The 8,785-nt window shown below is 31.8% G+C and overlaps 1 long non-coding RNA gene across 1 annotated transcript; it reads left to right on the top strand.

The window, feature by feature from the left end:
* Positions 1-455: 455 nt before the first annotated feature.
* LOC127712390 (uncharacterized) lies at positions 456-8,445 on the top strand. Its single transcript, XR_007987056.1, has 4 exons — positions 456-594; positions 5,783-5,856; positions 7,455-7,533; positions 7,865-8,445. It is a non-coding gene; the product is annotated as an uncharacterized LOC127712390 (long non-coding RNA).
* Positions 8,446-8,785: the final 340 nt, after the last annotated feature.

Raw genomic sequence — 8,785 nt, 5'->3', positions numbered from 1 at the left:
CTTTCCTAACCTTCCATGTCATCTAACACCCCCCTTCTGCTTTCCTAACCTTCCATGTCATCTAACACCCCCTTTCTGCTTTCCTTTTTAAAGTATTTTACAATACACAAAACCTTCTCTTGGATAGATGTGTTTACATATTTTGTTTGAATACAACAGTATTGCAAGTAAAAACTTATTCTTTAACAAGAAGTGCATGATGGAGGATCTCGTCAATTCATTATAAGAAAAGAGCACGGCATCAACATCATTACCTACAACTTTCAGTCAATTGTTTCTTAGTTTGAAGTGGTGCCACAGATAATCCGATTTGATTCAAGAAAGGTTTATTTATCATATATATTTTCATTAGATAATCGATTAAATCATACAATAAAAACGATTGTCAATAGAGAAAATATAATACTCTGGTGAATTGGACAGCTGTTGCACTTTATATATATAACCACTATTGACAATATATAGATGACGTGATATTGTTCATTCATCACTGGAAACAGAAATATGAACATCGTTGGTTTACTGGGATTTTTTCTGCTTTTTGAGTCATTACTTTGTAGTTCTGACAACAAAATATTCAAAGGCATCGTAACTGTAAGTACTGACTAACACTTGAGCTGCGTCGGATAAAAATCGAGCTTATGCAAGTGCACGTATACATACATGTACATGTGTAAGATTTTGTTTGATTTTGGAACGTTCAAATACAAAATAAAAGATGAATTATGGTCTGTTTTGTATGGTTTTTATAACAACTAAATTTTTTGTATGGTTCTTATAACAACTCAATTTTCAAAGAGTTACAGACTCTCTGCAGAGATTTTTTCAACCCGAAATAGGTTAACAGGTGTATTGATATTCATTTGCAAGGTCGATTTCTATCCGACGCAGCACAGTCTTGTTGAATTAAAAAAAAAAAAAAAAAAAAAAAAAAAACTCGACAAGCGCGGCTTAATAGGCGAGTGACAGTTTTCAAAAAGACGCTTAGTTAACGACTTTAATGCACCCACCTAACATACAGCTATATAATATATCATTCGAAAGCTTATTAACCGTACTTTCTGTTTTGCCCGGTCGTCAATAATTCGTACGGTGCAATTTTTGTTAAATCAAGGTCAAGGGTCAAAATTGAAAATTCCTAAATTTTGCTAGAATTGAACAAAATGTCCTTTTCTGGTACTTGTTTGATATTTTTTTTCTAAAAATTATCTGAACCTCATAAAACAAAATATATTAATTCCAAATCAAAAGAAAACTAAAATGTTGGTTGCGCAATATTTACAGAAAATTGCATTTCTTGAAAAAAACTTCAAAAATGATAAAATTGCAATAACATCTAAATGTTTCCTGATGTTTGAATATTTATATGTCAAAAATAGAATAGATTTATCGTTTATAGGCCAAGGGAATTTTTTCATCATTTTAAACTGCAATTAATATAATATAGGTCAGGATGCAGCCTTCTAATGAAGCTTTTGCAGTTGCCATAAAAACCACCATCTGAAATAGGAATACTTTTGCTTTTTTATGGCTAGATAATATTGTCAATATCGGCAGAAAATGATTGACCATATTTGAAAAGGGGTAATGGAAGTACTTTAAGGAACAAACAAGGTATATTTAGTAAAAAAAAATAGTTTTCCGATGTCGAAAAAACATGTTACGAAGTTTATTTTCGTTCAATATTCGAATGAATATTGTTTGAACCATGCGCTTTTCAGTTACAAATCCGGCAAATTCCTTTTAATGTTAGCCCATTATTATATACTTTATTAGTTGTTTTATCAAATATGACTGAAAATTAATATTGTGGAAGATTGAATATCCTTCCTGGGCAACTGTGATCACCATCGGGTTTAGGAAGTGTACATTTTCGCATATTTCGGTGAAGTGTTTTAAGGAGTGTTGTTAGTCTGACCTACTTTTTCGACTTGGTCATGCTGTCATCTGCTGTTCTTTGACTTTGGTTTGAGACTGTCTCCTTGCTATTTTTTTCCCAAAAACAAAAGCTCAAACACATCAAACGAATGGAAAACAATTGTCATAAACCTCGTTCTTTTCTCTTTATATAATAAAGCGGAAATGTAGGAATCATCTTGTCCCTACATCCTGTTTTCTTTGTTCTTTCCATTCATATATCCATCAGTTAGTCTAAAACAACTTTGTAAAGAGCACATTCCTCCCACATTGCTTAGTAGATTTTATTGAAGTTCAAAGTTTAAAAGTGCACTTATGGAGATTGTACACGAAGGAATTTTTTTCATAATACACATGTTAGAATAGAGTTAAAAATAGTAAGCACTTCAAATTTACCATAACATACCTGCTTTTAAGCTATCCCATAAAGTTTACCCTATCTAATTAAAATTTAGATTTCTGATTTCGTTATTCAAATACGATATATGAGCAGGCGAGTCGTTATATATCTGAATTTTAGTCAGATAGTTTTAACCCATGTTTTATACACTTATACATACCATTTTGTACGGTTTTTTAATGTCAACCAATTAATATAACTTACTATTGTTCGCACCATTAGAAACCCAACGAAAATATGAAAATAAAGTGGGAAAATCGCCAAAAGTCGCTGTCAGATCAACAACAGAGAGCTTAGTGCAAAATAAATATTTGAGTTTAGATGATGTAAAATCAATTAAAAAACTTGATAAATTCAACCACAATTTTCATTTCTCACAATTGTATAAATATTTAGATTAAAACAACTTTTTTTTAACCATATACATTCTTTATGTACATGTACTATCTTTAATATGCAAATGTTCAATCAATGCTTGACGGATGATCTACTTAAATAGCGCTCTGTTTTTCTGAATGACTTAAATGAAAATATTATGTGGCACATCTACATTGAAATTTTATAGCAAAACCATGTCCAATTAAATTTGAAACAAAAGTTGTTCAAATGCCTTTATACTTCATTTCTATTTAGCAAATTTATTTGTAACATGTTGCTGAAGTAAACATTAATATCAAAACTGCTTTGTTTAGTAAGAGGTTGCCTACTTTTACAAAAGGCTATTGATGCTGATTGGGAGATTTTGTTGTGACTCCTACACATTAATTTCGTCCTTGATACTAATATATATAACTAATGTATTGTTGACGGGCATTGCTAGTTTTCCTGCCGAAGGTCGGTGCTTCCTTGAGCACTCCGTGGGCCTCCACAACTAAAAACTGATCGCCGCAAAATACTTGAGTAGCAAACAGTGCTGAAAATTACGTTAAACACCAACAATCAATCAATCTGTTTTTACAATGTAATAATATGTTAACTATTCATGAGGTGTAAGTATTGTTATTGCGAATTACTAGAATGTAAACGTAAATATAATGGCAACATGTCTCAATTTATTTACAAGAAATTACGTAGTTTGGTAGGATTAAATACTTCGGCCAGGCATGAAGAACATTTTCAGTGGCTAGCTTATAATAGAGTTCACTTCATTAGTCAATGCACGATGCAGTATAAGCAACCAAGAAAACATAATTATAAATATTGAAATATAAAAGTTTTGCTCCCAAACTTTCCCCTTAAAGCATGAATTTCCTGTGTATTATATCCTTTAACATGTTTAATCATTTTGCACTTTTAAGATTTGTGTTTTTTAAACCTAATATTTGTATTAACATAGAACAGCTAAAAAGACTATCTTTTTGCAGATGGCGGTATTTTGGGCAACTGCATTGGTTGTTATAATTGGCTTTTTTTTTTATTAACAAGAAGCGTAATTGCAGTAATTTTATGATGCCAAAAACATCCTTAGCACTAAATAAAAATATGTTATTTGGTTTTATAGCGAATAACAATTGAATCACAGTCAAATGTTTTTGTTTTTTTCGCATTTTATCATTTTCACTGGAATTTCTGAAAAAAATGGCGCTATTTATTAAAATTTCGACATTAATATTTCAATGTGCCTTTGATAAATAACTATTAACATCTGTTCAAACAGATGTTCTTGATTCCATACAACATATTATTATTCCGAAGACAGAATTTGCAAAATATGCTGACATCTTGTAAAATTAAAAATTGTCTGTCCTTGACCTTTCATCGTGATTTGACGGAAACTGCACCATACGAATATTTGACGACCGGGCAAAAAAGATAGAACAGATGATGTGCTTTCGAATGGTATATGATTTAGCCGTATGTTAGGTGGGTGCATTAAGAATAAAATTTTATTGTTAATGTCACTCGTCTATTAAATGGTTATGGAATATATACTTTAAAAAATTTGTATTGTCTTTTCAGTGCACATCACAGGCTTACATCAGTTTACACTTAAGATTGTCATATTAAAAGAAAACATAGTTTGTGACACTTTCATGATTTGATGTTTCTGTTTTAATCAATTAGATATAAAGAGCTGTAAAGGGCTCCTGGCTGAATGTTGTATCGATATACCTACATTCCCACTCATTCTTTCGCAATATCGAACAGGACCTATACAAAATCTGCTAAAATCAAGACGGTTACATTTGTTATTCAAACTAGAGATTTAACTAATTGAATTTTAGAACAATAAAATAACTTAGATGGATGAATTTTCAACAAAAAAAAAATGATGAAAACTATGACTTCAAATATTGAAAAAAAAACCTGGTTTCTGGTGAACTGAATCCCCCTAAACAATAACTAGAAACTTTGATATCAAATTTAAAGTGTCAGATGTAAAGCATTAGGCATCAATGGAAGACCCATCACTATTGAAAATTAATTAAGTAAATGTGCATATGTCTATTCATTCTATGTGATGAAAGTTACACATTCGTATATTCATTGTTTTATCTACGTACAATTCTTTGTTTTCTACATTAGAATTTGAGAACAAAAAATGTTTAAAGATGTACCATACTATTCCAGTCGCTATTCTATTGCCGTCTTCCTTTGACTCATTCTACAATTGCCCTGAAAAATCCATGCTGTAATCTAATCATTAAATCTTTAACATTTTCACCCTTTTATGCAAAACTTTGAAATACAGTCTTGATACAAATAGCTGGATAATACAACAATTATGTGTATCAGATTCATTTCTTTACTTATTATGGCATCATTAATGTTAATTTATTTATCATTACTACTTAGCACCTTGTTATCAGTTTGTTGTTTGCATTATGTTCATTTGCAATAATTTCATGAATGTTCAGGACGAGATAATATTAATCGATACATTTAACTACTTTGTACTGTAAATTGGGTCGACATGAATGAATGGCGGATACTATGAGAAAAGAGACAATTTTTGATATGGATGTAAGTTTGGTGTACCAAAAAGTCGCATACGGATTCTTAATTTTATCATATCGGATTCAACGTCCAAAGTCTAGCATTACATACAACTTGGAAAAAGGGGATTGCCGTTCCCCTTGTTTGACCCCGAAGACAAACCAGTAGTTGAAATGTAGTTGTCTAATAATCAATTAAACCACATTTCCTTTATATGTCCATGTTTTAAATCGTCCGAGTCTGAGTTTGTGAATGAATTGGCACACCACCAAAGATCTGTTATAAACATTTAACTCGTTATTAAAGATACAAACACAGACAAAGAAAATAAGACTATGAGTTTAGAAAAAAGCGTGAAAAGCTCTTTTTTTCAGTAACATTAATTTTAGAGTTGACAACCACATATTGGCCTCAGCTGAGCAGACACAAATTTGTTATAATTTTCAAAGAACTGAAAGAATGAATAAAAACATTGGGACGCAAATCACACTTTTCAATATGAATTCTAACTATTTTTTTTTATTTCAGTTGAGTTACAAATGATCGTTTAAGAGGAAGTACAAACACGTTCTGGATTGGTTCCACAAGGAAGGACTTTATTAGTATCCACCAATTAATATTAAATATCTATTTACTAATTTTCTAGATTACCCAATACAAGCTACTAGTCGAAAGACAGACAAAACTATGGCAAATCTAAAATGGTCGCAAAGATAAATGTGAACAAACATATAACTGAAATTCTGATATGACGTTCAAACGCTTTTGAGTTGATATGTCAGCTGATTGTCAACGTCATGGATTGCACGGGGGGGGGGGGGGGGGGGGTCTCAACATGATTTTTTGGGTACAGATGGGCAGCCGGGATTTCAAAAAACCCCAATGATATATTGAAGTCTTGTGAAATCACGACCCATAAAAATATTTCATGGCAAAATCAGTACCCATTCATATATTCCTCAGACATCACATATTCATTTTTTTAGATTTTAACTTGATTTTAAACGATAAATCTAGATTTATACAAAATTCTAAACGACAAATGAAAATTACTGACCCATTGACATATTACCTAGGTGAAATCGCAGCCCATTGATGTATTTGACGTATCAAAAAAGTGACCCATTCCAGCGGCACATATGTATATACCTTCATATAAGAAGAGACCCCCGTGATATATTGTTTGGGCTGTTCCAATCTTACTTCCACGTGCACGTCGTTTGCTTTTTATGAATGAATTACCCAAGGCCAGACGTTGTAAATGACGTCATTGAACGATGACGTAAGAATATAAGCATTCTACAGGAAAAATGCACGAATTTGAAACTGAGAGTCGTCAAAACATGAAAATATAAATAAACAATGATTAAAAATTTGTTGAAAGCTCCTTTTCTTAAATATCGCTAACGCAAGTGGTAAAATATTTTGCATAAAGGACTAACCCGTGGTAAAATCACATTAAAATTCAAGCCCCATGAATTAATTCTTTAACGCAAACCCCACTAACGGTGAACTCAGATGCCCAGGATGTGTTTAGAGGTGCTGCTTACTGGTGCGTCATCAGAATTACGTTACTGTTGGAATTAATCTTAATACATTGTTATTTTAGGCATCAAAATATGCAACTCTGAGCCCAAATCCAAGGGGTGCCATTCCATAGCAAAAAGGATATAAACCAAACTTTTATTGCTATATTTCTGATTTATTTAACATTTGCTATCATCACACAAAATTTCAAGAAAATCCATGACTATGCGTGTTGCAATTTGGTTGATGGTTACAGAGAATTGCTATTAAACACAACATACTGTACAACAACAACCCGAACAAAAACTTTGGGAAAACACACAGAAAATAAGCACACAGAAAAAGGTATCTAGAGATCATTACTGTGTATAAATACTTATTACCCTTGACTATAAACGACGGCTTTCCGAGAAGCTAAATATGTTATTTTCATCCCGAGCATTCGAAATCACCCCGTTTTTATTTTGTAACACTGTCTGTCAGATTTCATAAGTGCATATCACTTTATTGCCTGTATGAAGACCTTTATCTCTAAATATATTCAGATTAGTTACACAAGACCATGACAATTTCATAGTACAAATGCAATAAGAAGTTTTGAATTTTTAATGAGTTTTTAGGTTTGATTTTGTTTAGAGATTATACATACATTATTATTCCTTAACCGTTACAGTATACCACAGTTGAATGTTACAGAAGCGAACAAGATACCAGAACTTATATTGTACAATAAAAATGACATGGAAATTTTTGTAAGTTAGTATTGGAAGATAATTACAAATCCAAATAATAGTTTTTGCGTTCACAGTACATTTTTATTGATTTATTAATTTGAAATTAGATATAGATATTCTTCTTACGATTTATATATGAGCATAAGTCTGTGATATCACTTCTTCAATTCCAATTCACAAGTATAACTAAAGAATTAAACTGATTCAGATCTATATAGTTATGAAGGTTGTTCTTGTCCTTTAAGATTAGATACATATTTAAATACTCTGTGAAGCAAAACAAATGGATCTGTAATTTTTCTGCATGTTACTGTCATATTGATGATACGAATTGACATCTATATTTCAGAGAATACCATTAGACAAAACGACCTATGAAAAATTAGATAACCTGATTAAAGATTTAGGATTTTACCGCCAAACAAAATTCAGTGACAAACTTCCACATGAATATGAAAACGGACCAGTTCCTCCGCCAGATGGCATTTCTATCGATGATCTCCTCGCCGGATTCTCCCTTTGTGAACGATATGGAATAACAAGTGAATTAACTGCAGAATACTCTTGTGGAAAATAAATCCCCGTATAATAACTACAAAAGAAATTTTGCAGCTTGATACTCAATGATATGTTTATTCAAACAATCAAATTGAATATAAACATGGATGACTGGTTTCATGCTGTAATTTATCTAGACAAATATTAAAAAGTTATGGTTTAATTTTATTTATAAAAATAAAATGAATGTTGGGCAAACAAAATTAAAGTGTAATATGGTAATAGAAAACAAAAGATATGGAGTATCCATCCATGACACAAAATCAGTACATGTACAGCAAAAACAAAAGGGCAAAGGAACAGAGTTTTTATTGCTGTTCTTAATCTCAAAGTCACAATGAGGCATTCAACATATTAAATATTTTTAGTGACCTTGTTTTTGTATAGCTATGTCCAATGTAAAGACCATGGAATAAATATATATATATAATATATAAATCGTCTAAATAACAGCCCAACAATGTTATATCTGTAAATTCGCGAAAGTTAATTTTTGTTCTTCCGTGGCCGGGATCCGAATTCATGCTACTGAGATATCGTGGCACCAAATCGCCTTGCACTATGCCCGGCGTGCTAGACCACTCGACCACCTAGGCTCGACAAAAATCAAGCTTTCGGTGGCCGAGTGTTACCTTTCCTCGTCAGTTTTTATCTAGCGTCGTAACACAGTACATGATATATAAGGCATGAAGATGGAATATTACAGATCAAC

Source organism: Mytilus californianus, unplaced genomic scaffold, assembly GCF_021869535.1.
Source record: "Mytilus californianus isolate M0D057914Y unplaced genomic scaffold, xbMytCali1.0.p SCAF_8, whole genome shotgun sequence".
In the NCBI taxonomy this organism is placed as follows: Eukaryota; Metazoa; Mollusca; class Bivalvia; order Mytilida; family Mytilidae; genus Mytilus; species Mytilus californianus.
This window is presented reverse-complemented; position numbering and strand designations above follow the sequence as displayed.